The sequence below is a fragment of the Pipra filicauda genome, unplaced genomic scaffold (genome assembly GCF_003945595.2).
Source record: "Pipra filicauda isolate LSUMZ 115617 unplaced genomic scaffold, ASM394559v2 scaffold58_size5111680_pilon, whole genome shotgun sequence".
NCBI classification, from domain to species: Eukaryota; Metazoa; Chordata; class Aves; order Passeriformes; family Pipridae; genus Pipra; species Pipra filicauda.
The window spans coordinates 2,413,670-2,440,808 of NW_024104742.1; the positions used below are offsets into that span (position 1 = coordinate 2,413,670).

The 27,139-nt window shown below is 41.0% G+C and overlaps 1 long non-coding RNA gene across 1 annotated transcript in view; it reads left to right on the forward strand.

The window, feature by feature from the left end:
* The first annotated feature begins 14,175 nt into the window (after window positions 1-14,175).
* Window positions 14,176-27,139, forward strand: part of LOC120324556 — a 247,636-nt gene continuing 234,672 nt past the window's right edge. Inside the window, exons 1-2 of the long non-coding RNA XR_005565947.1 lie at window positions 14,176-14,314; window positions 15,179-15,278. This is a non-coding gene — a long non-coding RNA (uncharacterized LOC120324556). The remainder of the gene's footprint in view (window positions 14,315-15,178; window positions 15,279-27,139) is intronic.

A 27,139-nucleotide genomic window follows, 5' to 3' on the forward strand; every position in this document is an offset into this window, starting at 1 on the left:
AGCTTTTTCACGCAGGAAAGTTTGTTTTAAAACGATGAAAAAGTAAATGAATCACCACAAAATGACTCACATTAGAAGATTTTTGCAAAGTAGTTGTCACAAGTAACTCGTGTGAATCATCTGGAACAGTTTTTGTCAGGAAGGCAAGGTTTTCAGCTTTCCCTAAACAGTGAGATGTAGAAGAGCAGTGCAATTAGAGATCTCTTAAAGTCTTCAGGGTGCTCTGCCCTAGGATTTTGCTGATTTCAGGCTGCTGAATGGTCTGGCATTAGTTGCAGCCAAAAGACAACATTAAATGGAAAAGACGTTTCTGAGGTGGAACGGTCAAGCTTTAGGTTATTCCTATACCCAGATGTGATATTAATTTACAGTTTTAATTACTCTGTCACATTATATTATCCCATCTTGTGTGTGCATAGTGAGTGGAAAACAACACATTTTTCCTGGCCTCCTCACTTAGAAAGCAGTGATAGGATTCATTTAATGCCAACCAATCCAACTGGAATCGGTTATGTGGGGTTTCTTTTTCTGAAGATTTCTGTGACTTCCCCGAGTAAAGTTCCATTTTGAAAAGTGATTTAGACACTTTTAAACCTTTTTATTGAGAATTACAGAGTGGAGCTATGCACATATATGTCAAAGTCAAAAGCCTGTATCCCTGATAAAGGTGAATTGCTCTTACAAGACCACTCTGATGTTCAGAGGTATTACCATCACTGGGGGGAGAATGTAGCGTTGGTCCAGTGGGGAATGGCCAAAGGCTGAATCACTTTAGGCTGCATTTCCTCTTAAATTCAGATTTAGGCCATTTCTGAGAAATTTTAGCTCAAATACTTACACAAAGTTGTAGTCAGCCATCAAGAGGATTAAGGGAAATACGGGATCTGCTGTGGCACTTCAGCCCCCAAAGCTCCACCTTGAGACAGCTCCACGGGGAGCACTGTGGAGCTGCTGGCCAGGAGCATCTGCACCGTGTCTGCTGCTTAAAAAAAACTAAAGTCACAGGTTCCTCTTGCAAAATAACTAAAATTACTCCACTGAATGTTCCTTTTGGCATATGCCTTTAACCCCATATCTCTTTGAAAGCTTAGAACTACAACTGTTTCAGCATAATGACTTTGCACGATCTTTCAAAGAAAATGACTTTCCACAATACATCAAAAGCTTATTAAGATTTAAATTCTTCTTTGTTTGATCCTGACTGCTGGTCAGTTTTCATCTTCCTTCTCTAAATGATTCTTTTTTCCATGTACTTCCACTAGTTTTTCTTTTGCTCAAGGCATAAACCCAGCTTAGAGATACTTGTAATCCTTTCCTTTTGCTAATAGATTCTTCTTTAAGTTTCTGTTCTTTTTTAAGGTGTTGACATCTGAAGCTAATTTTCTCCTTTTCTCCTCGTCCCCTCTGTTGTTTTCATTCCCCCTAAAACTGCCTTTACTTTTTATTTTTCCCCTTTTACCCTTGCAGATCATTGCAGAGACGTCCTCCCCCCTGTTCTCACTAGTGCTCTGGAGCAGTAGCTGCACACAAAATTCCCTTTCAGTGGTGCTATTTCTGGATGCCACCATCTGCCAGGTTTTTCTTCCATTTCAAACAAACTTTCAGTTCAGTTTCATCTTTCATTTGGAGGCACAGCTGCTCCTAAATGCTGGGTAATCACTGGTGTGCAGCACACACCTGTAGCCAAATGCATAAAGGAAATAGCAAAAAAGAGCTATATATTCCCAGCTTGTTAGCCATTAAACAGGTTAGGCAGGGAATGGGGACTCTCTTATCTTTGCTTGTGCAGATCTTTATTTTATAAACAATATTTTCTCAAAGGGCTAATAAAGAAGAGCAAACACAGAAGAAGGATTACCAAGCTCCTCTTAGAGTGAACCTTTGCTAATAACAAGTTTATCAGGGCAGTGCATGTGCAGGGGGCTTGGCTCAGTGTTAATTTGTCGCTACCACCGAATTAACTGTGCTCTATTTTGTTTTCTTTCCAATTTTACATCCTTGATTACATATTCATAAAACTGTCCTTCCTTCCAAGCATAAATACAACTGCTTTGAAAATATAATTGTCTGTGTTTATCAAGCACCTAATTTGTTTTACTTGCCAGCTACTAATTACATAGGAAATATAAATGAATTGCAGGTCATATATTCCATTTGAAGCACTACAAGAAAAACTTTCCAAATGACAAAATTGAATTTAAATTGCAGCATGGGACATATAACATGAAGTACTATCTCCAGCAGTACTAGTCAAAGAAAACAAACATTTTTGGCTGATGGCATGTTCAGATTTGTCAAAATATACTGAATGATGTGCATTCTGTTTAAAGTGAATTGTTTTGGTAGCCTAGAGAGCTTTCTCTCTCTTTGGTTTCTACGTAATCTGAGTCTATCACTGCTAAAACTTGTTTATAGTCGAGCAGAGAAAATCAAATGCAAAGCAGACTGAGAACACGGTAGGATTTGGTTTTATCCACCATGTCGTTCATTTTCTGTCTCATCCATTTTCTGAAAGAGATATGCAAATTCTGTCTTGCTTCCGAGTTGGATTATTGTACCATCTCAATCCATTCAAAGTAATAAAATGAGATTTAATAGACTATGTTAGTTAATTGTTTAGGAAACATGGAGTTTTAATCACTGTGACAACCACAAATCTGGGACTGGAGAGCAGAATGTCTTTTGCATATGTAACAAGTGTTGCAGAAATTTGGTGTTAGCCAGCAAATTCCAACTTTCACACCAGTCTTAAAACTACTGTCTGGAATTTATATAGCACTGAACAAACTATTAACTATTTAAGCTTAGTAACACATTGGTGGTGTAGGTCACTAAACATAGGTACGATCCTGCATATTTGGAATTTCAGCAGTGGGAAAGAAGAGCACTGAATTTTAAAAAGGAAGGTGATGCTAATAGAGCACATAATGAACAAACAGATTATCCAGTTGTGGTTTTTAGCTGCATCACAACTTCACAGCAGAGTCAGGGCTGAACTCATTGTATTGTATGTTTGTAAATGGGTTCTTCTGTAGGTTATTTCAAACACTCCTCACAGGATTACAGCACAGTTATCTAGGGAGGTACTTGGGAGCCACTAAAGCATTAGTGGGGGGATTTTCCCTATAGTTTGCTGTAGCCTGATATTTATCTTTGTACTAGAAAGGTGTATCTAGTTTCCTTTTCCTATGAAAACTTAGGGAGTTAAGATTCCTGCCCTATGGGATATGATTGGGTTTCCAGTCCTTGGATATGTTCACATTGGAAATACCAGCGGTGCAGAAGCACAGCCCTCAGAGGTGGGAAGGTGTGTGGGGTTGGCAGATGGGCACCACAGGCTGTCCTTACACATAACACAGGGGTGTGTGCAGGGGAATGTTGCTGAGCCCTGGGCTCAGACTGGAGCTGCTGGGACAGTGTTTGACCTTGAAAGAGGTTGACAGAGATCTGTTGGTTTCAATGCACTTCAGCCCAGATCCCAGAACAGTTTTTGCTCATGGTTTTCTTTCATTCCTGTTAATTGAAGATGTTGATGCCTCTGACTTGCTCGTGCTTGTTCCGCTTTCTCTCTATGCTTTTCATGATTGTCCCTTGTGGGTGTATTGGCTGTCACTGGGGGAAATAGTCGTTGGAGAAAATCACAGTTTCTAATGGTGACTCGAGGTAGTTTAGGATAATTATTATTAATAAGCAAGAAAGGTGACTGAGCACAGAAAATGTGGGAAAAAACTACCCTCTAGAATCCATGGGTAATATGGTATCAGGGTGGCAAAAATGGAGAAATCAAATGTTCTCTTCCATGACGGTGGATCCCATTTCATTAATAAAATATATATTTCTTACACAGAATTTTAGCATATCTTGCCTGGAAATCCAATAGAACAGTTGGATGAATGAAAATGTAATAAGCTGTTATAAATAAGAATGAGATAAGCAGAAAGATATTGGTTTTCTCCAGTCACAGAATATTTAAACATAGAAAGTAGCAGATGAAGTGGGTTTTGTAAATAGGATTCACTGAGTATTTATAAAATGTATGCAGTTTCCTTCTCTGATATTCCCTGTTTCCCTCCTTTTTGTTCTGCTTGAGTTAGGAAAATACATCTTCAGTTGTTAATTTTTAAGATCGCAGTGGCTTTAGGGGAGTCATCTGAGATTTAGGGTAAGGACTGCTGCACTTACTTAGCCATGCAAATGAAATTAGATTTTTTCCCAGGCTGTCAAATGCTGGGCACGTCTCCACTGCACTGTGTCTTTTCTTTCTTTTTTAATCTGGTGAAAGGAGAGGGTAAAAGATCATTCTAAGCTTGTTTGAGAAGTCAGTTTACAGAACGTATTACCCAGTGATTTGTGTTACACAAGATTATTTTAGCAACTGTTTTGAGTGGTAGAAATGTCCTTGGTGCCATCAACTTAAATTTTGTCAAGACACAGTAACATGCTGAAAGTGCAATAATTAGAGCATTTCAGTGGAATGCTCATTCCCCTGGCATTTCCAGGAAGGCTCCCAGCGGTGCTGGGTCAAAAGATTTACACTTTTGTCCTGTTACTTGTAAAGATGCATTTTTATGTGTGTGTAAACCTTCCGTGCTGTGTATGGGCACCTTTATTTCAGAGCAGAAGGGATCTATGTATCTTTTTAGCCCATTCTTCTTCCCCCCCCCTCTTTTAAATGTGATGTTTTCCTTCCATTTCACCAAAGTATTCTTGGATTGACCTTGGTGTCTTGGTTAATTTGAGCCTTTTATTTTTCAGCTTGTGTACTGGAAGAAGAAATTAGAGAGAGTTGTCCCCAGAACACAAACTGTGTTCACTGGCAAGAACTTGATTAGGGGAAATTTGTCTAAATAATTCTAGAAGCCAAAGTTGCAGAGTAGGCAAAAGAAAAACCCAAAGCTGCCAAGGTAAAATAATGAGGCAAAATTTGTATCTGCTGAGGTTAAATGTCTGACTTCATCATTTTCATCATTGCTGGGAATTTTTGTCTTGAAACAGCAAGACTGGTGCTTCACAGCACCGTGTTAGAGCCCTGAGTAACTCCACGTGAAGTCTTTGCTCTACCTGTAGACGGTGTTTGAAATTTCAGAACTTGGAATGAAAAAAAATAAAAATCAGAATCTGACTGATGTCCTGTAGGAACATTAGGGGGAAGAAGAGAAGTAATTTCTGAACCTTACAGAGGGTCTGCATTGGCCTTACAATATTTAAAGAGCTGAGATGTCCTTATGCAAAGCTGCAGAAACTGAAGTCAGGGCAGGGGCAGTGTAATTCCTCCAGGCTATGGACAGTGAGTCTTGTGCAGCACTTCAAATGGTGAATGGTTTAAAGAACATCTTTTAAAAAGTGTTTCATCCTGTTTTAAAGGCTTACACTGGGAAGTCTATCACCTTCAATGAAAAACTGTTCCAGTGTTTAATTAGCCTTTGTGATGGTAAGTTATTTCTTATTCCAGATTGAATTTGTGTGACTTCAGCTCCCATCTGTTGGGTCTTGCTTTTTCTTTGTCAACAACTTTGAAAAGCTGCCACCACAGCTCTCTCTTTCACCTGTATGTACAGTGATCAAGCTACAGCTGAAGCTTTTCTTGAAAGCTAAATATATTTAATGCCTTCAGCCCCACGTTGTAAGGCAGGTTTCCCAGCTGGTGAATTACATTTGTGGCTCTGCTTTAAACTGCTCATCACTTTTTTGCATCTGCCTTGAATTAGACTGGGAGCAACAGCCCAACAAGAGCTTCACTGAAGTTGGGTTTAGAGGTGATAGTGACTTTGTTCTTCCTCAGTTGTCTTCTTTTTAATCATTCAGGGATGGTACTAGTCCTTTCCTGCCACTGCACACTGTTGGGAAATCATTTTGAGGCAATCACCTGTGATGGTGCCGAAGCTTTTCCCTGTACTTCTGTTTTTGAATTAATACCATGACTTGTCTCCAAATGCATTACATGACAAAGGGCTGTATTAAATGTGTTTTTCTTAACAGCAGTTAACTGGCAGTATATATCAAGTTTATACCATGTGTTAAGCTGCAAGATGCCCAGTCACTGCTGCCCTTTCTGCATTGCCTTTGCCCTTTTAAATACAAAAACCAAGCTGGAAGTTCTACCTCCCTTTAAAATTTTCCTGCTTTCTGAGACAAGTTAAAAGTAAACCTCAGTGGTTCAGAGGCATCTTTGCTCTCTGCTCAATATTTGGGCTGGTTAATTTGGAAACAACAGTAGCTTAAGCTGGCTTTTTGGTGTCTACAGGAAAATTCCTTTTGTTTTCTTTTTCATTCACAATGTTATCCATCAAATACAAACCGGAAACATTTGCTCAACTTTTCTACATTGATTGAAAAAAAAAAAATCTAATCCAAGTAATGGATTTTTTCCTCATCTAAAATTCTCTTCTCCTCTTTCATTTTCAGGTTCTGTTGTACTGTATTTAACCTATTGCCCACCCTTAGTTCATCGCTTTAACTTCCAGTGTCTAACACTGTTGTTTTACAATTAGTAACATGTTAATAGCTAGTAGTTTAGTTTCCTTTCATTTTACCCATGGAAAGTCGAGACTGTGTGGTTATTTTCATGCTTCCCTTTAACCTGGATGGTACTTGTGATAACATCACTCTTTGCAATACACCACTGAAATTCTAGCTGTTTGACTGAAACATCTTTTTAGATATTTTCGCTAATTTTATGAATGTTAGGGGCTAAAAGAATGAAATGTGGGAAGAAAAAAATTTAATCTGAATCTGAATTTCCTTAAAAGGTGAATTTTCATTACTTTTCAATGGGATTTGGGAACTTACCTCTCCCTAGCCTCCCTGAAGATCATAGTCTAAATCTGGACAAATATTCTGTTACGTATGGAGAATTAGCTTGCAAACTGCTCATTTTATCCCTTTATTCCTCTGAAATACCATAGGGACACTTAACATTTTATTCTGGATCTAGTGATATTAGCAATGTTTTAGCAGGAGTTTCCTTTTTACATACAAGGAAATCATCTGAATCTTCAGTTTTTCCTTCAACTCGATAAAATTCTGCACCAACTTCTCATTTCACCTTCAAATGGCCTCTGTCGTCCTAAAGAAACCAGACAAGCAAACAATTAAACCCCAACAAAATCTTGAGATAAAGGAGAAACCGATATCTAAGGTAAATTCCAGGTAGCAGGAGCCTGATTTGCTGACCTTGCATTTACTCCTACATTTGTATTGTGGTGATGCTTCACTGTAGCTGCAAAAAAACCCCAAAAAACAACAACAAAAGAGTCCTTCCAAAATGAGGCAAAATGCAGCATTAGTTGCCTTGGGACAACTGTTACCTGCTCCTGATAATTCCCAGAGCTTGCAGTTGGAATTATAGAGGCAGTGGTGCTGTTCCCTCTGCCACATCTGACTGGCCTCACAGAGAGTGATCAGACAGCAGGCATTTGTAGCTTAATTAAAATACCTTTCTGTTATATCATATCCTTCCCCATCTTCTGTGCTGAACCTTGTCTTGTTTGATTGAGCAGATGCACGAGTGACATTGGTGCCAGGGCATGTATTATGGACAGTGAAGCCATCTCCCCTGTTGACTGATCTTTTCTGCTCAGAAACACTGCCCATACAATTTTAATGTTGAGTTGGAGATACAGAAGCTATTTAATGGGTGGAGGAAATACACAAATCAAGAGCTGACAAGTAAAATTTGCAACGGTGATGGTTAGAGGAGTTTTTTAAAGTAAGTAAAAGAAAAGATGTGGATCTGACTCTCACCTCCTGAGTGTGCCCCTCAGGCAGTGTAGCTGGTGGGACTACAGGTGGAGCTGCCAGGAGATCCCAAACCATTGGTTCTGTTTTATTAAGCAGATGGCTCAAGTGTGCTGAGCCCGAGTACTTCAAAGTGTTATAGATTTTTGTGATGCAGGATCTCGAAGCCCACACAGGTTTGTTCTCAGATGGTTTCAAAAGGAGGCAGCTCTCCACCTTCAGTCTTCTGAAATAAATGAGTAAATAGATTTTTTTTTCATCTGGATTCTGATTTTAATCTAAGCAGCATTACTCACTGAAGAATTTATGAGACTTTAATATTAAAATTATATCTGTTGAATAGTGCGATCTTTAATGCTCATTGTAATTTTCTGAAAACTTCTTGGACAAAAATCTTTGGATGACTGATGAATTTATGAAAATATATTGCAACCCAAAAAACATCCACATGTGTCATGCCTGCAGTATATATAAAAAAGTCTTATATGTTTATTTTCTTGGTTAGAGTCAGGGTGGATACAGGTGAAGAACCTGAGTCTGCCTGAGATGTGTTTTCAAGTAGCCTGGGATTGGGAGATTTTGCCAAAATGTTAATGAGTGGGACCTCAAGTCTCCATGTTTTTTAGAAATTTGAAGTAATTGCAGTTAAGGCTGGTGCAGGGGTCTGTACAGGAGGATCTTGCTGTAGCACATTGGCATTCACATTGACCGTGTCTCTGAGAGCTGCGTTTCTTCCCTGGTCCCTCTGATACTTTCCCTGTGCTGAGGCAGGTTCTGCTGCATCCCTGGGCTGCTCCACATCCTCCTTACGTGCCGTTATCCATGGATGCCCCGCTGTGCAGAGCACCCCGGGCCTGGCCCAGACCTGCCCCCACTTTGTCTCTGCAGCCCCGGCCGGTTGGGAAGGAGGCTCCGGGCAGGCCGTGCTTTCCTGCAGGCTGCAGCTCATTGCAGGCCAACACAGGGCAAAGAGCCAGGACAGCGAAAGGTACCAGCGGGGGAAATGCAGGGATGAGCCCCCTTCCAACAGGGAGGATAGAGGAGTGCTGTTACAGAGCCCTCCAGTGACACTTATGGATCCCAACCTTCCTGGAAAGGATCTGGTGTGTTCACTGCCCGCTGTCTGCATGGCTGGTCTGCAGCACACGTGTCACTGACCATGGGCTGTCACACTCAGCAATGGGTTCTCCATTTCCAAACAGCCAATCCAGTGTCCAAAGCAGAATCCGTGTGCTTTAAACCAGCGTGGCAGCAGACAGACAGCAAGAGCAGGTGGAATGTCCAGCAGCAGCATGAAGTGTGATTAGGTATTGATAATTCCCTTCTGAGCAAAGATGTTTCTTGAGGAGACTGTCCCTTAGCTGTTTGTGCTAACATGATTATCGACACCACAAATCTAATAAGCACCACACCAGAAACTTAGGGAGGGCTCGCAGCTGAATGCATGAACAAAGCTCTTTGGCCTGGTTTATGATGATGGAGTGTGTACTACTAGTACACAAATGCATGGTGTGATTTACCTGCAGCCAAGGTATGGCTTTGTTTCTGTACCTACAGTTGGTAACAAACCCCAACACCAGTCATACAAATTCTCATAACCTCCCTCAGAGAGAACAAGACAAGATCTTAACAGACATGATACAGGATGGCTTTCCTCAAGAAATGTGCCTGAAAGATCGACCCCATTCCTCAGAGAGTCTCTCAGGAACCTAATGATGTATGGGAAAGATTAGTCTAAGGGGCTTCTATATACTGTTAATTTTGTGGTGAGCCTCATTTGAATATCAGGCATGAGAACAGAGAGAGAGTACAAAACAGTTTTCATTTTCATACATCTTTGAAATTAGCAGCCAGGGATTTTGCTCAGAAAGAAAGCTTGTTGGGTTCTGAACTGCAAAAATGGGATTCAGACACCTTTTATTTTTCTTTCTGTTTGGCAGTAAAAGTCAACCGAACAGTGGTTAAAAAAATAAAGGAAGTATTTTGCTTACTCAGAGGTTATTTTTCCTGCAGGCATTGTCCTGTAACACTCCAGATTTGTTTGCTTAAATCTGTAATGAATTCAGTTTACTGAGAATGAGGTAGAAAATTCCCATCAAAAACCCTACAGCTGAGAAGCATATTAGATTTATGAGAGGGGTGAGAGTAGATGCTGTGTCTAAGAAAAGGTTAATGTGAGAATATTGGGAGGAGGGGAATCTAAAGCAGATGCAATGGGAACAGGGGAGAAACTGCCCTGGAAACAATAAGAAGATAATGAAAAAGTCAATTTTTCCTCTGGTAATGGCCGCTACAGGGCATCTAGCAGAGGAGGAAGGCTTTGAGCATAGCTTATTCCACTCCTGTATTGCTAAGCAACATGCTCAGGCTTCAACTGTTGTGGCTCAGAATGGAAACAATGAAGAAAATGTGTGAGTTGTAGGGGAGGAGGAGGCAGGTGACACAGGTCTTGTTAATGTAAACAAAATGTGTTACAAGCAGGCCCCAAATGCCAGATTTTCTGCTATACAGTTATGTGTTGAAATGGAGTCTAGGGAGAAATAGAGATGTTAGAATCTGGGATTTTTGTGCCTGGCTCTGCATTCAAGTCCAGGTAAGCACTGCTGCGGTCCCAGCACCTTCTCTCACCAGCAGGACAGCCACCATCCATCTGCCTCCCAGCCGAAAAAGTTTCTCCTCTGGGTGATGGACCACAGAAGAGAGTACTACTACACTCACAAAGGGAGTAGGACATGGCAAAGGTTGTGACAAAGTGATCAACTCACTGAAAATACTGCTTTTTGCCAGGTTACCTATGAATTTTTTCAGGTGACCAGCTTTTGCCTGGGTTATTTTTACACTTGAATATTACTTGAGTGAGCTAAAGGTTGGTTAAAAAGTGGCACCAACCTTGCTGCATGTAGAGGGAAATGGCAGCTGTCCTGGCTTTCCTCCTCTTGCAGAATGTGGTCTGGAAGCCATGGCTGGCAATTGTTCTCCCTGCAGGGCAGTGTTGCAGGCTGAGCTGAGAGCCCTGTGGGGCAGAGCCTCACGAGCTGCTTCGCTTTCTCAGTTGCTATTTAAGCTGAAGAATTCCTCTTTTGGCATTTTTTTTACAAGTTTATTTTTATTATTTTCTTTCTAAGCTGTCAAGTCCTGAAGATTTAGGTTTAGATTTGGTTCTGCATTATTTTCTACTTTTTTGATAATCCTGTGAAAAAGAGTATAAAACACAGATACAGCAGTTGCCACAGCATAGCCCTGCTGCCCAGTGTAAATCACTGCATGTGCTGCAAGGAAGTGAAGGAACTGCTCAGGGACTAACTGGGTTTAAATGCATCATGTTATTTTTATACTTGACCTTCTGTTCAAGATTTTTTCTAGGTTGTCCCTAGTTTTCTAGGCTGTTTAATATAGCCTTATCTCCCCCATTGCATAGAGCTGATACTTCATTGGATCCCTTTGGAGTACTCCAACAATCAGTAATGAGTTTTTATCAGCCAGTGTGAGCAAGAACGGGCTGAAGTGTACTGAGTAATTATAACGAATTTTTTTTCTTGCAAAATCAAGCCCTCAACCTTTAAAATCAACCTCCTCTGCCAAGCTTGGCCTTAAAATGCTTTGAAGTTAAATAATGTAAAGAGAAGAAATCTAGCAGAAGATGCTTTTCTGACACAAGCCATGACATTCTTATTTAAACTCCTGCATCCTCTGCCAAAGATCCCGAAAACTTTGGGGACCAATCAGCTCAAAGAGACCCATGTAATCCACTTCTGAAACTATGGGCACATGAAGCTTTGCCAGGACACAAGAGCTGCAAATTCCTTACTAACCCTAAATTAGGCTGATCTTTTTCTCTCTGTTGCTTCTAACTTGGTCCTTTGGAGAGATTTCATTCCTCAAATTAGCTCGAATGGAATATTTTTATTTATTTGTTGCAGTTCGTCTGCATACATAGGGCTTGAATTTGTCACTGGACCCCAACTCAGCTGAAATCTCAGCATCCACCAGTTGCTCAGCTCTAGGAATGATGCAGAGAGCTATTAGCATTACCAGTAGCAGTTCACAGGGTAATAAATAATGGAAAGGAGGTTTTCCTGCCAGGACAGCACGTCCAGAGTGGTTTTATGGGAGAAAAAAAATCCCCTGCCTTTGACTTTAGGGGAGCTTTGTTTAATTTCTAGATTTGTCACAGACACATCCAATTGTAGTTATGTCTAATCTCTGCTCCTAGAACAAATGCTTTCCATAAATAATATAATTAGCTAATCTTGTAATAGTATAATACTTTCTGTGACCTTTAAAGTGGCTATGAATTTAAAACCACCTTTCTTATTCTTTATTTTGAGTTTGTATTGAGAGCAAGAAGATGCAGTACCTTTGCTAGTCCCTGGGAGTCACAGTTTTAATACTTATTGCAGCTGTAGAAGTATCATCAGCTGGATGTCAGGAAGGCAGTGATGGCTGGGACCCTTTCCTTGGAGAAATTCTGCTGAAAGAGAACACTGCTTCTACTAAAAATATCAGTTCTGCAATAGTAAGCATTTTTTCCTCCATCAAAAGCTTAAATTGTGCAAAATGTTGCAGTTTTTCTGACAAGATTTTCAATTTTTAATTCTGCTTTGGTTTTGATCTGAAACTGTTCTCTTTTCAACCCTACTATTGAATGTCTTCAAAACAAACCATCCAGCTACGTTTCCTTAAGAGCAGCTTCAGCTGAAGTAGCATCTGAATGTTGGTACATCTGAATGTAAGTGATATTCAGTTAACTCTTTTCTTGTGCACAGATGTGGTTGGAATTTTTTTCTGCCTGTTTCTCCACTTAATCATGCATTCCATGGAGCTGTGCAAATTTCAATTAACAGTTCCAATGCAAAAATTACAAATGCTTAATTTTTACATTATATTATTGTGCTTGTCTGAAAAATCCCAAACAGCAGCTATTTTTGTATTTTTGTTCCACAGTGAATTTTCAGCTTTTCCATTTGAGTAGGAGCTTGAATTTCTTCAGTGTTGAATTTTGGTGTAGTGAGACTTCAAAATCTTAGAATCATAGAATCATGGAATATCCTGAGTTGGAAGGGATTCATCAAGGATCATCAAAGTCCAGCTCCTGGCCCTGCATAGCACAGCCCCAAGAATCCCAGCAGGTGCCTGAGAGTGTTGTCCAAATGCTTCTTGAACTCTGCCAGGGCTGGTGCTGTGATCCCTTCCCTGGGGAGCCTGTTCAGTGCCCAACCACCCTCTGGGGGAAGAACCTTTCCCTAATGCCCAACTTAAAACTCCTCTGAATCTTGAAAACTCTAATTCAAGCAAGTTAGAAAGCTAATGAGCTTATTGTAGAAAGTCTGCAGCACAGAAAGGTGTTGCTGTTGTTTAAGGAAGGTGACATGAAATGCAGTGTTTTCAGTGTTTTGGTCACTGTGACCTGCAAAGCTTTGACTGTAGCTGAGAGTTAAACCCAGCAATCCTAAATGCACATTTTCTTTGTTGCTGAGAGTCTGTAATCCTTTCCTGAAGGCTTCAACAGACTGAAGTAGAAGTTCTGACTCGTTTGTTCTGTGGCCAATGGGCTATTTGGGCAATGGGTCATGGCATGAAAACACCATTAATCCTGGCTGCTTTGCAGGACTGCTGGGCAAAAATGGTGAAGTGCTGCTGGTGAATTTTAGCAACAGAACTGAGAATCTTATTTGTATAATATATACAAATTATATATATATTATGTATATATAAAATCTTATTTGTATAATAAGACTCACTGGCATGGATAATACAGTAAGTAATGATGACTGCATTCCAAAGGGATATAAAGGCTAAATATCTGGAAGTTAAATGTCACAAATGTTACTTTTCAGTACAATCTGTTGAAATCCTGGGGCCACCTGAAATGCCAGATGACCGTACTTAGTTCTATATTTTAAAAATTACATTGTAGAATACTTGAACATATAAATTATAGGAAGTTTCTTTCAGTATTTAAATTAAAACTGGTATACTTCAGAAAATTTCTGTGTTTTAATGTAAAAATTCTCCTTCTGCTATCTGATATTTGAATCAAAAATCTTCAACTATATAATTTGAGTGAAAGGACCAGATTTGTGAAACTTCTCAGGCATTTGGATCCATAGAAATAGGTGCATCCCTGAAATAAACAGGACTGAGAACTGAAGTCTACTCTTTGTTTCATAGTGCACATAAAATTGAATCTGCTGTCGATAAGCTCACATTTGCTAAACTCTAGTGTTCATATTAAAGGATTCAAGGGGACAGCCTTTTTTTAAAATTTTGGAAACAACTGTTAGATACAAAAAAATACCACATTCAATTCAGTGCCTTTCAGAGTAACTTAAGTGCAGCCAAACTGACATTCTGCTGCAAACAGATACACACATCCTCTCCCCTTCCCTCAGCAGCAGCCTGAGCAGATGGATGAGCTTTGTGCTGTGCCCTGAAGGTGAACCAGCTTTGGGATGTGTCTCAGACCATGGTGCAAAGTGACTTGATTTAAAGGCCCTCCACTGAGATTGCTTGTCACCAATCCATATTCCCGGGTAGGGATTTGCTGCAGTCAGTCCTGGAGATAAGGCCTGGATGGGTAAGTCCCAGTGTGTGTTGGGCTATTCATGATCTCCATTATATCCTTCCAGTAGTGAAAAGCCCGGGGGGTTCTGTGACCTTGTATCCCTAAAGCAAGGTAGGAGATGATTATTAATTTAGCAGTGAAACAAGCAGCAAACACTCCAGCAAAGCAGACTTTTTGGTGTCACGTAGAGTGACCTTTAAAAAAGCTGTCGGTACAAATTTTTGCCACACTTCCTAAGATGCTGCTGCACATTTTTGGTTATAGGGGCTTTAAGTCCTTAGGGGCAGATTTTGTATTAAAGGAAGCAAACCACAGAAACCATAGAAAACTTGTAACACATTATTGAATTAGGGTCCAAAACATGAATCGTGTGTACAGTCCAGTTTTAGGTATGTCTGTATGCAGGTGTGATTATTTATGTCCTCTCTGAATACCAATTTGAAGGGGTTGGCAGAACCCAGCGGGGCTCTGTGAGTGTGGCCAGCACAGGGGGCTCGGTCCCAGGAGCAGACAGGTCTTGGCTGTCACCCAGGAGCTGTGTCAGGGCTGGGATGGCTGTTGGCTTCATCCCCCAGACTTCTGGCCTGGCCTGGCCTGCCCTTCACCAGGACTGGGATAAGTGTGCATGTCCGTGTCTTCTCTGGGATTTCTGTTCATCACTTTCATCTGGATTAAAAAAACCAAACCAACTGGTTAGTTAAAGAGTTATTTAATTTATTTCTGTTAAATAAAGAATTGGTTAGACCTAAAGTTGATGCATGAGGAAATTTTCCCAGGAGAGAAGACATAGGAGGTCTCCTTCAATGCTGGAACTTTCCTAGGAATTTCTGGTAGAGATGTTAATTTCCTTTTTCATGTTTAATGGTGTTTTTTCAGGTTTTTGGTCCTGGAAGCTATGGCAGAAGTCCTTGATGCCATTTGTGACCACAGGAACTTGTGGCAGAGGGCCCAATAAGGCACTAAGTCACTGCCAAAGGTACTCTTTGTTGTCTAAACAGTTTTGTAGCTTCATCTTATTCAAGATAAAATAGCTAGGAAAATTTTTGCTAAATATTGACAAGACAGGCAGTTTTCTTTGTTTTATATAAAGGGGACTGATGGAAGGGTTTGAGGAGATGCTGAACCAAGCTTTCAGGATTACAGTTTCAGGGAGGGATGGAGGAAGAAAGAAAAGAAGGGATGAAGGGGTTCTGCTATGCCACAGGTTTTCATAAGATGTTAGATCCTTTCCATCTAACTGCCTTCCCAGTGGCTACTGCTAGTCTGTCCTTTTGGGACTTTCTCGAGAAAGAAGAAATGAATTTGCAGATATGCTAAAAGCAAAGTCATTTGTATGTGATATTTCCTGAAGAGAGAAATGCACAGCAAACCCCTCTCCCTGGAGAAAAATGGACTCATGGGGTTATAGGTTGAAGTCTCTAAGAGGATAGCTCTTTCAAATATGGTTTGTAATACCTGACCTTACCCCTTACAGACCTGTTGCCCTCCAGGATGGAAGTCTCCTGGGGCACAAGTGTCCTGCAAATGTACGTGTCACCATGCATGCTAAGGACTGCACATCTCAAAGGTTTTGGTGGGAAAAGTGGTGCAGGCAGGGTAGGATGAGGCCTGTGGTTGTGTGCAGTGAGTGATACTTACCCACAGATCTGCTTTTGGCTGCAGCTGCCTGGCTATCTGTCTGTGCAGGGACCATAAACTGGATGGACTTGTGTTTACTTTGTGTTTGGGAGGAAGCCTGTCAGAGGCACAGTGCTCTACAGCCTCAATAACCTTTTACTTTTCAGGTAAGCAAGTGAGCTATTTCTGGCAGAACATAAGGGGAACTTTAAAGTCTTGAAGAGATACTATATCCAGTAGGATTTTATTTGATGGTGGTGGAAATGCCTGTTGGGAGCAGCTTTGGCAAAGGAAACATGACATGTTTCCCTGTACTGCAAACATACCATCTATTCACTGTGACAGTGTAGTCAGAGCAGACTGCTGTACCCACTCTTCCCCTGGAAAGCAAAAATAATTGTTTAATTTACTTTTCTGAGAATATAATCAGACTTGGGTTCTGCAAATCACTGCTTGGGCTGCCAGTCTCCTGTGACACATGTCCTGGGATTCGTTCCTGAACCCGGCCATGCCCCTGAGGTCCAGGTACCTGCTGGCTGTGCGGACAGTTGTCACCTGGGGGTCCTGCTGTCTCCTGTGGCAGTGCTTGGTGAGGGCCTTCCCTGCAGAGAGCAGTGGGATATGCTTCAGAGTAGCTTTCTTCTGATGTGCAAAATGTAGGGAAGGCAGAGTAATCCAGAGGAGCAGCTGGTATGTCCTGTTCTCTGTCATGGAATGAAGACCAGGTAGGGACTAGGCAGCGTCCAGCTCCTGCAAAGGCAAATGGTGATGTTCTGCCTTTAAATTAGCCTAGTTTGCAAGGTACCACTCAATTCTAATAAAAATATCTGCATTTAACTGAAACAACATGGACATGGTGGTGTATCACAGCTATTACCTCAAGCTTAGCTAGCAGCAATTTAGTGATGAAAGTAAGGTAGATTAAATAAGATCTCATTAATAAAATTTCATTTACATGTCTTAAAAAGAAATCAAGCATCAATGTGGTTTGTTGTTTTGGGTTTTTTAAATTAAATTGGCAAGTCACATCTGTATTTTGTTGGATGCCATGACTTTGCTATCAGACAGCAGCATTTGTCATCAAAGCAAATGTCTTGGGAAGGGGAGTGGACTAAATCTGTAGTGAAACTAAGTGCCACATTTGTGTTTACAGTTGAAGGCTGCTATGAGTTTTTATGAACCACCTCAGGAGTAGCAGCTGCAGCTTCTTTGGGAGGATATTTGCTCTGATATTAAGGGAATGGCAAGTGGAGGAGAACAATGAGCTTATATTTGGCTAGGACTTAACAGGCTCTATTACAGGCAGTATGATGTATATTAAATAGATCCAACTTGCTGATATAACTTTGTCCCTCTAGTAATAGAAAGGAGCCCACTTAATGCCTGTATTTATGGTTGTTGCTCCATCTTCCTACACCATGTGGAAGAAAAGCAGCTCTGATAAAACATGTATGGATTAAGGATCTAATTTAAATTCTTCCACTGGTTGCAGTGGAATAGGCTTTTGGTGAAGCTGCTGTGCCTTGTCTTTGCTGCTTTTTGTTACTGCACAAGTCTAAGACATTTACATGTATTCTGAGTTAATTACAGCCAGAGTGGTACCATTTCCTGGTAGTGAAAGCTCTGGTGAGGATAATCCTATGGAAAAAGGACTCTTTCTCAACAGCAGAGACTGAAATTCTGCTTCATCAATTTCTGCCCAGTCCTAACAGTAAAACAAGTCCTTGAGAATTGTAAAGCTCCCTGTTGTACAAAGTCTGAGGTTGGGCAGCCTGTTTGTCTGGGAGGTGGTAGAGACTGAGGCCCTTTAAATGCCACTGCATTGCTTTTTTATTTATTATTCATTCAGTGAATGTATCAAATAGCTACAGGCATCCATCTGTCATTCTGAGGCCTGTCCCATCAATTCAAACACACAGCTGCACAAAGGGACGGCCTCTCAATATACTCACCTCTGTCCCTGGCCTCCTCACCAGTCTGCAAAATAAAAATAAAGGCTGATGGATGAGTTACTCGCACAAGCAGCTATTTTAGTTCTTTCCTCTGGGTTTCGTGATGATATTTTAGCTTCTCCTTTCTCTGAGGGAGGTAAGAAACAAGTGACAAGTGCCTCCCAGGGCGTTCAGTGAAATGAAGCTTTTGATGAATCCATATCTGCTCGATCCCCTTTGAACCCCGAGTGCTCTGCTGCCCGTGCCCGGCTCCTCGGTGCACAGCACCCAAGGGTTTCTGGCTTGGGCACACTACTCTGACCTCAAGGCCAGATGCTGGCATGGGCAGAGTTCCACAGCTGTCATCAGACATTGTGTTCAGTTTTTGAGTCTGAAAATAAGTGAAGTGGCCAGACTTTTCCAGTGTTATTCAAAAGCTGCATTTTTTTTCCCCAGACTAGTGAAAACCACCTTGATTGGTCTGTCTCAGACAATTGTTTAGTTAACCTGGGAGATTTCAATCCATTTGGATTTTTTCCTCACATTTTATCGTAGCAATGCTTTCAACTGAAGCTCTCAAGGTTTTTTTTGCATTTGAAATGAGCAGAGTTCAGGGGAGAAACCTTTAGTGTCACATTTGTGCTGTCTGTTTAGAATATGTTTTTGTTCAGAGCTCAAGATACAAAGCTAAAGGTAGAGCTTTTTCAGTCCATCTCTCTCCCTCCTTCCCATTCACGTGGTGCAAGTGCAGATGAGAAGAACTTCACTGAAAACTGCCAACAATTAAAATCTTCTTTCATGTTCTAAAATAATTCATCCAGATTTCAGTGTTGTTGAGCTTGTTCTAGGGCACTGGAGAAATGCATGAGCCACAGACAAAGATACAATTTAATGTGCTTTTTAGGTGCGTATCCACAGTTAAAATTGACTTTGTGATTCTCCTTGCCTTTCTAATCTTTGCCTAAAGAAATAGGTTTGCAAATACATACAGTCTAACCAATATCTCTGTTTAAATCTGAAAACCTATTCTAGGGAGAATTTTTTCCAGTTGCTTGGTCCTGTTACCCAGAATCACATCTCTTTTAGAGTACCCTATTATTTATGACAACAAGCATGATGATGATCAGCATAAAACCGTAGAACCAATAAAAATTCCTCTTACCAAATGTATGCTGAACATATCCTCAGGCATTAAAGAAGTCAAGTGGATCAAGGAGTAGCTACTACTTTGCAGACATCTGGTAAAAGCCCAGATTGTTTCTGAATGTCCCCCAGCAATGAAAAAGTGCTATAGATAAAGAAATAACTAGTATTTCAAAAACATCTGCTAATTTCATGTTCACTGGGGAATTCACATCACAAAAAAATGTCACTCCTTCATTTGCAGTTACCTGGATTGCTTTTTAGTTAGGATAGTGCAAGTTGGATAATAACAAAATAGTTTCCAATTGACACAGTTGTAAAAAATATTCAGCTAATTTTATTTATTATGAGAACCAATATGAAATGTCTGACTCTGCACTTCCTGATGGCAGCACACAGGGGTTTGTGGCTCATTCTCCCCTTCCTCGAGCAGTTCTGCTTTGCTGGGTGAACAGCCTGTTCCTGCAGCATTAGGAATCTCTGGTGTGGCTGGGTCAGGCGGCATTAGCAGGAGCGATTCCCTGGCTCTCCTGCTGTTCTCATCTCCAAAGGAAGATGAGGGAGAAGATTTTAGCAATACAAGGGCAGTACAGGATATGGAAATGTTCCAAAGAAATGGCTGTGCAGTGGTTGGAGCCCTGGCTTGAAGCATCAAGAAAGAGGGTGCCCGGGGGGGGGTATTCCCCTGTGCTCTTAACTCCCTCTCTGAAAATTTATCATTCTTCCTTAGGCAGCTCCTGCAGAGCTTACAGGCTCTGCACTGTGGCTTCTCCTAAACTTCAATAAGCAGCACAAGACAAGTTATCCTGCTTCTCTTTGCTATGAAATGTAAATTCAGAACAACTCAGTCCTGACTGGGCCTTTGCCTGCACCTGTGCCCTGGGGTGTGGTTGGGGACACACCTGGGGCTCGTTGGACCTGCTGAGGAACAACCCGGCTCAGCTGGGCAGGATTCTCTGCCCACTCTGCCATTCCTGCCCCGTGCTCAGTGTGAGGGGAGCACAGAGATCATCGTTCCTGAGGTGGCTTCAGTGCCCCTATTCGGGATCAAAATATCTCCTGCTTTTTGTTGGAGGCTGTGCTGTGGTTTGCAGAGGGTACAGGAACGGGAAAGCCTCTGGAGGGACCCGGAAAGTGAAGGTTTGTACTGCTGGAAAGTGGGACCTTCTGTGAATAGCAATGTGTTTGCAAAAGATTCGAGGTTTTCAGTGGGGAACTGCCTTTTTTTTTTTTTTTTTTTTTTTTGTTTCAAGTGGAAGTCAGCTTTCAGCTAATATAGATTTATCCACTTTGGGATACAAAATCCTGCTTTCTGCTCTGTGCTATTTTTCCTGAATGCCACAGGAGGCTTTATTTTTCCCTGACAGCTAGCTAAAGGGCACGTTTATTTGACAACTCCTTCATCAGTGAAAAAGTAGAAAAGACATTAATCTAAGGCCATGTGCAGCATAGTAGTACCAAGGAGTTCAATTTTACTTCAGAAAACAATAGAGGAGGCTTCTTACAGCGGTGTGGGGTTAATTGGGAGATCAAATTTCTCTAAGTCAGTTCTAATGTGTGATCTGTGTGTGGAGAAAACTGCTTTCCAGGAATAAATCTGGTGTAAGTGGTAGGGGATGAGGGGGATGGGTAGGAGGAGAGTGGAGAAACTCCCGAGGTGAAAGAAGTGGGAGAAGCCTCTTGGGGTGTTCTTGGATCACACAAGATAAGCTCTACCTGCCGTGAGTTACAGCATTGTACTAATTACTTTAGCCTGCATTTTTAAAATTATTTATATTAAAGTATCATGTAGAGGCCTGACTCAGGTTACTATGCACACACACAATTCAAAGGCAGTCCTTGCATTGAAGAACTTTTCAGGAAAGGAAACTAGATCAGTACTTCTTACATGTGTGATTTGTTATTGGCCCTGTGGGAGTTTTCGTGGACTCAATGGGACATTGTAACAATGTACAGTGATGGGTGCCTTGAAGGGACAGCAGTTCTCAAGAGAGTAAAATCTAAATGTACCTGCTGTAGATAAACAGGTAAAGGGCCCCTGGAAGCATCTAAGACTATGTATATGTCTAAATCTAGACATGTGGCTTACACTGCTGTGAAACAGAGGAGGGAGGAGGAGAGAGCAGAGGATTGTGAACTTCTTGTGTGCACTGGCTCAGGGCACAGCCCCAAGTACCAGGAATGAACTCCTGGCTCCTCTGAGGGTTTTGTAGTTCTGTTATTGACATCAGCTGAGACAAGGTTTCCCAAGTCTTTGTTTTCCTTTTATAGCCTTTTATTATGATCTGACCGACTGAAAAGGTTTGGGCTTGTGCAGATAAATCCTTTTCAGGCATTGAATTTTCCTGACAGTTTTAAATGTCAATCTGTTCTTAGTTGGAGGATTAGTGAGGCTTATTATAGACTATGTTAATTTAGTCTGTATATGTAGATCTGCATTTTTAAGTAGCATGGAAACATGTGTTAACAGTTTTACATAATGACAGGTAAAACACTTGTCAATGTTTCAGCTGTCGATGAGAGGAGTCTGAAAGCTTGTCCACAAATGCTTTCCTGGGCAGGCAGAGCTTCCCTGCTTTGCCAGGGGATCAAGAAAGACCTTTCCTTGTGGACAGAGGAAAGAAAAAAAACTTAGGTAAATTGACAACACAGCCAGTGAGGATTTGGTGTGTAGTGTTGACAAGTGCCACCTAAGATGAGACCAATCTAATTTGATTCCCATTAAAATGCAGTATTTGAGGTTTAATGCATTCTTGTCTGCACCCAAGGCTGACATTACTTACTACAAGAAGCTGCTTTAGTGTTTGAAAAAAAACCCAACCCACAACCCAATCTCCAAACTTTAATTACACAGTGTTAGAAATGAACCTTGAGAAAGAGAAATCTGTGCTAGTTGTGGGGGAAAAAAATGAAGGAAAGTCATAAATCCTTTAGTGACATGTTTTTTAGAAAATGGATTCCTTTGTCAGTTTTATTTTTACACCAGGAAGAAACCGTGCCTTTTACAGATGAGGAGCTTGTATAGTTCTTTGTAGGACAGTATTTCTGGTATTCACAAGAAAGCAGACTAAACAGAAAATGTGAATTAGTAATTTCTGCAAGTTAAAGTGGAACAATCCCTTTTAACACATAATTAGATTAAGTGGAGTCTTTACAATTTGGAATACTGATTTGCAATATGCATGAGGTGAAAACTGTATATTAATTCATGTTTCTATATTTGCTTTGGGTAGTTGTCTTATAAAAAAAGTTGGTTAAAAATAAACATATATTAATTTTGGAAAATAAAAAGACTAGCAGAAAGGTAAACTTGGCACTGGGGCCTCTCTTGTTTGTGCATTATTGGAAATAGTAAAGTTTCTCATTGTTAGGTTAGTGCAATAAAGAGCTGAGCATCTACTGCTGATGGAGGAGCCAGAGAAGAATCCAGATTTCACTCCTGTGACTTTGAGATAACGGGAGTGAAATGCAGAAATGTTTGTTTAACTTTGAACACATGAAGAGAACAAATCTGAGTAATGCGGTGCATGTGGAGTGCTTTTTTCAAAGTCACATTGATAATGACATTCTTCCTTGCAGGCTGGGAATTAAAGGAAAAATATTTGTGCTCAGAGTCTTTGTTTTGTATGGGATAGGAAGCTCAAATCTGCACCACTTTGTGCGTGGCTGTGCTAAGGAATGAGTCATTTTGGTGTAACACTGAACAACTTCTACCACTAAGGCACATTATTACCTTTTAAAGTCACCTGCTCTGCTCCACTTGAGATTCCAGCATCGTTTTTTTTCTGTTGCTCTAGGAGTCTGTGTTAGAGTTTTAAAGAAGAGATCCACATAGTGACTTTAAGGAAGAAATCCAATAATGGTTGTTTTGTTTGTTTAGATGCTGCCCTGCACATTTCTGCACATTCCAGTAGTTGTTAACCAAGTGAAGCTATTGAAGTCAGTATCTTGCTGTCTTTATAGCTTGTTGTAAAAGTGTGGTACTTGTAGCTGGGGTGAAGGGGTTGTTTGCTATTAATAAAAAGCTGGGATTATTTTTGTAACCTTGGTTTCATGTGGCATCTCTGTGTTAAACACCCACGACTTGCCCTTACGAGACAGAAAAGTGTAATGGGGAAAAACGGTGTGTTTAAAGTACTGTAGGATCAAGTGTTTCTGAGGCCTCTGTGTTGGTGACAGGGGAAAGCAGAGCTGGGTGTCCTCACAGAGGCGGCCAGTGACACCAGCTCCCCAGGGCTGCACAGGGCTCTGGACTGTGTCTGGTGCTTCTGTCAAGGACAGGTAGCAGAGGAGGCCAGCACAGGCTGTGCTGAGAGAGACAGGCAGCCACACCCAGCACCTTTAGAGGGGAAGTGGCTCTGCTAGTGTGGTTCTGTGCCAGGGACAGTCCCCTGCAGGTCAGAGGGGCACTGGAAGCCATCTCAGATGCAGCTGCCTAGCAGGAGTTTCACTGTTCAGGGCTGCTCTTTGAGGTACCGCCCTCACCTCAAAGCAGTGATCAGGGCTGGAGGGAGCGGTGTTGCCTTGGGCCCTCTGAAACTAAGTTTCCAGTGTGCATTACTTCTGGTGTCAGGGGGGTGTTGATGCCAGTGTCTCTCATTGTGGGTTGAGTGTCATGACATCCCCCATTCCTCCTGAGATTGAACTGATCTAACCTTATCACACTTAGTTTATCTGATGACATATAGTTTGTTTTGATGTTTCTTTTTATGACAGTCACTTCCATTCCCAAAAGAAACAGCGTTACTCTAGTGCTAAGGATGCATCCCTGTGTCCACAGGGTACCAGTGGAGCAGTATGTTAAATGCAAACCTTCAGAAAACACATCTTCAGGGTCACTTAAACTTTGTACTCACAACCCAACAGTGTAGAAATGAACCTGGGGTCCTGTGATGCAACAACATGGGATTCACCACAAAACACAGATAGTCTATGAGCAGCTGGACTGGAAATATAGCCACTGAATTCAAGCTGCCAAATTAGTTTAGTAGGGGGAGATGTAAAGCATTTTTCACAGGTTGAAATGAATTGCTGTAGGTTATGATGCCCGTGACCTTTAAATATTTTTGACAGTAAAGCATAACCTGTTCTCATGAGAAGAAAATCCCCATCGCAAAAGGACACCTTCTTACATTATTCAATCCTTTGTTGTGCGTGGATAAGTAATTTTATTTGGAAAAGTTGGTATGATTTCATCACGAGGATGCCCTCTGCTTTAATTCAATCTCCCTGACCTAAGTTCAAACCCATCACACATTGTAGCAACTGCAAATAATTCCTTTGTAAAGATTGTCAGAAGTGAAATGAGGTTAAGTCAAAACCCCTCAGCTCTGCAGAATGCATGACTAGCGCACATGAAGGGGTGATTGGCAATTGCTGGCCCAAGTGTCAGTTTTAAATTGTCCTTGCAAGACTTGTCATCCTCAATCAAAGGTTCAGCTCAAAGACAAGGAAATTAGAGAAGTGCCTGTATGAGTTGATCTCAACTTGAGAATGCTCAACAAGAGTGTAAAAGTTTGAGAAGATAATTTAAGAAATGGTAGAAATGTAACTTTCTCTCCACCTGAATGTTAATGGCTAATACTATAAGCTACTTTCACACTGGTTTTAGTGTTCTGCCTTAGCCTTAAATGCTGGTTTTGGCTGGGATAGATTTCATTTTGTTTTTAGTAGCTGGTACTGTGCTGTGTATTGAATTTAATATGAGAATAATGTCGATAACACACTGATAGTTTAGCAGTAGCTAAGTAGTGCTCACTCTAAGTCAAGGACTTCTCAGTGTCTCGTGCTCTACCAGTGTAGGAGATGCACAAACAGCTGGGAGGGATTGTGGCCAGGAGAGCTGACCAGAACTGGCCAAAAGATATCCCACCCCATAGAACATCCTGCCCAGTACAGAAACTGGGGGGAGTTGCCCAGAGGCCACTGCTTGGGGCCAGGCTGGGCATTGGTCAGCAGGAGGTGAGCAATGGTATTGTGCACCATTTGTAGGTTTTGGGTTTTATTCCTATCTCTGTCTCCTTTTCATCATCATAATTACTATTATTATATTTTACTTCAATTATTAAAGTTTTCTTGTCTGAACCCATGGGTTTTCCCTTTTTGTGATTCTCCTCCTCATCCAGCTGGGGGTGGGCGAGTGAGTGGCTGTGTGGTACTGAGTTGTTGACTGGGGTTAAATCACAGCACCTTACTAGGTCAAATTTTAAAAATATTCAGGGACAGGCATGTAGGTGACAAGTAGGGTTTTCAAAGCATAGGAGACTAAGTCTGTCTAGCCACCAACAGGACTTGTGTCTTCGGCCTGACTGGATATTAGGGCTTGTGAGAGGAAAGCAGTTTCTTAGCTTGTACCTTTGAGATACCAAAATACTTATGAAGATAAAAGTTGGTCATCTCTGAGCCTGTAGAGTCTTCTAAATGCCTGTTTGGTTTTGGGCTGGTACTTTTTTTTTTTTTTTTTTGATGAGATGCATTCTGTGCTTTCTTTGGAATGTAGATTTTATTCTGCAGTAGAGTTTTGAAAACTAGGTGGGTTAAAATAAAGTGTCTTTATGTTAACACAGTGAATATGGAGTTGTGTTCTCCAAGTGGTGGTCTTTGCATAGGTGATGTTCTTGCTCCTCTGAGTAGACTCACAACTGATGAGTTTGCATTTAAAAAAAGCTTCTTCCTGGCTCTTAATCAAAGGTCAATATTAAAAGATGTAAATCCTGCCTGTATTAGGATGGGGGAAGTACATCAGAGTAATTATATCAGTATAGTTGCTCTTGTGCTGCCTTTCTGAAGTCACCACCTTTCTTGCCTTTTTTTTGCTAGAATTAATCTCCCATCCTGTTCCTAGAGGAGCAGGAAAAGACACTGACCACAGAAAGTTATTGATGAGCTGACTTTCAGCAGCCACTAACAGATGGGGCCAAAGCTGAAAAAACCCCCAACCAGTAGTCTTTTAAAAACAAACCAACTCCCATTGAATAGAGCTCGGTTTTACTAAGGTAATAGCTGTGGAAACTTTACTCTTTAAGAAGGGGGAAACTAAGGAGTAGGAAATACTACATTTCTCTCTCATTCTCTCTGTTTTTGAATAATAATACAGAAAATCCAGAGGGGGGAAAAAAAAATCCTTTACCATACTTTTCCTGCATATGTGTAAGATAATTGAAAGTGTCTCTTTGTGCATTACATCAAGCTACTTCTATGAGCTTCTCTGCAATGTATCTTTCAAAGTTAAATTTAACTTGACACCTTTCTTGGTGACCATTAATTTAGCTTGTAAGAGAGTCTTGAAATCTTTGATACTGATATTGTGTTGCTGCAATTACTGCCTATGGTCCTGCGGCCATGCTGAAATAAAAAGGGCTGCATACTTTCCTTTTAAGTCAATCCCTTAGAGGCTCAATCAGTTTGATTTCTGAAACCTGTGCTTGACAGTGAAGCTGATTAAATTCTGCTGGTATCAAGGCTGGGTTCAAAACCTGGGTACAATGTCATGTTCTCATAGTGAAGTTTATTATACCAAATTTTAATGTTTAAGAATCCAGGTTTCAAAAAAAAACCCCAAATAAGTCTTCCAAGAGTATGAGAAGGTGTGTGGAGCTGGGCAGAAAGTTAGACCAAAAACAATAGATCAAGATTCATGAGGCACAGACCTTTTGGTCATGTTGAATTACTTCTTTAAGCATGTTTTTGCAGTAGTAACTGAGGTTGCTGCTTGTCCCCAGGCAGCAAAGGGTCATCAAGTTGAAGCAGAGGTCAAATGCAAATTAATGCCCATGCTTTGATGCATATTTCTGTTGGCTTTTTGCAGTGTAAGGAAATGCAGTAAATTGCCCCAGAACTCAATTTAACATAAGTTTCTAGGGCTCTCATGGATCTTTCTCACTTTGAGATTATCTGCATTAGCTTTTATATGACATTTTCAGGCTTATCTAAGATGCAACTGAAGAATTTCTATTAGAGAAGAACCGATTCCTCCATTTCCAGTGCCACAGACTCTCATGCTCCACCCGCCTGTTACATCAGACTGTCTAGAATTGGCCTAGATCACTGTTATTATTTTGGTTTAGAAAAGCAACACTCCATTTTACCCCCAATTGCTCTCATAAATTATACTAGGAAATGTCTGTCAAGTAATAGGAAGCAATGT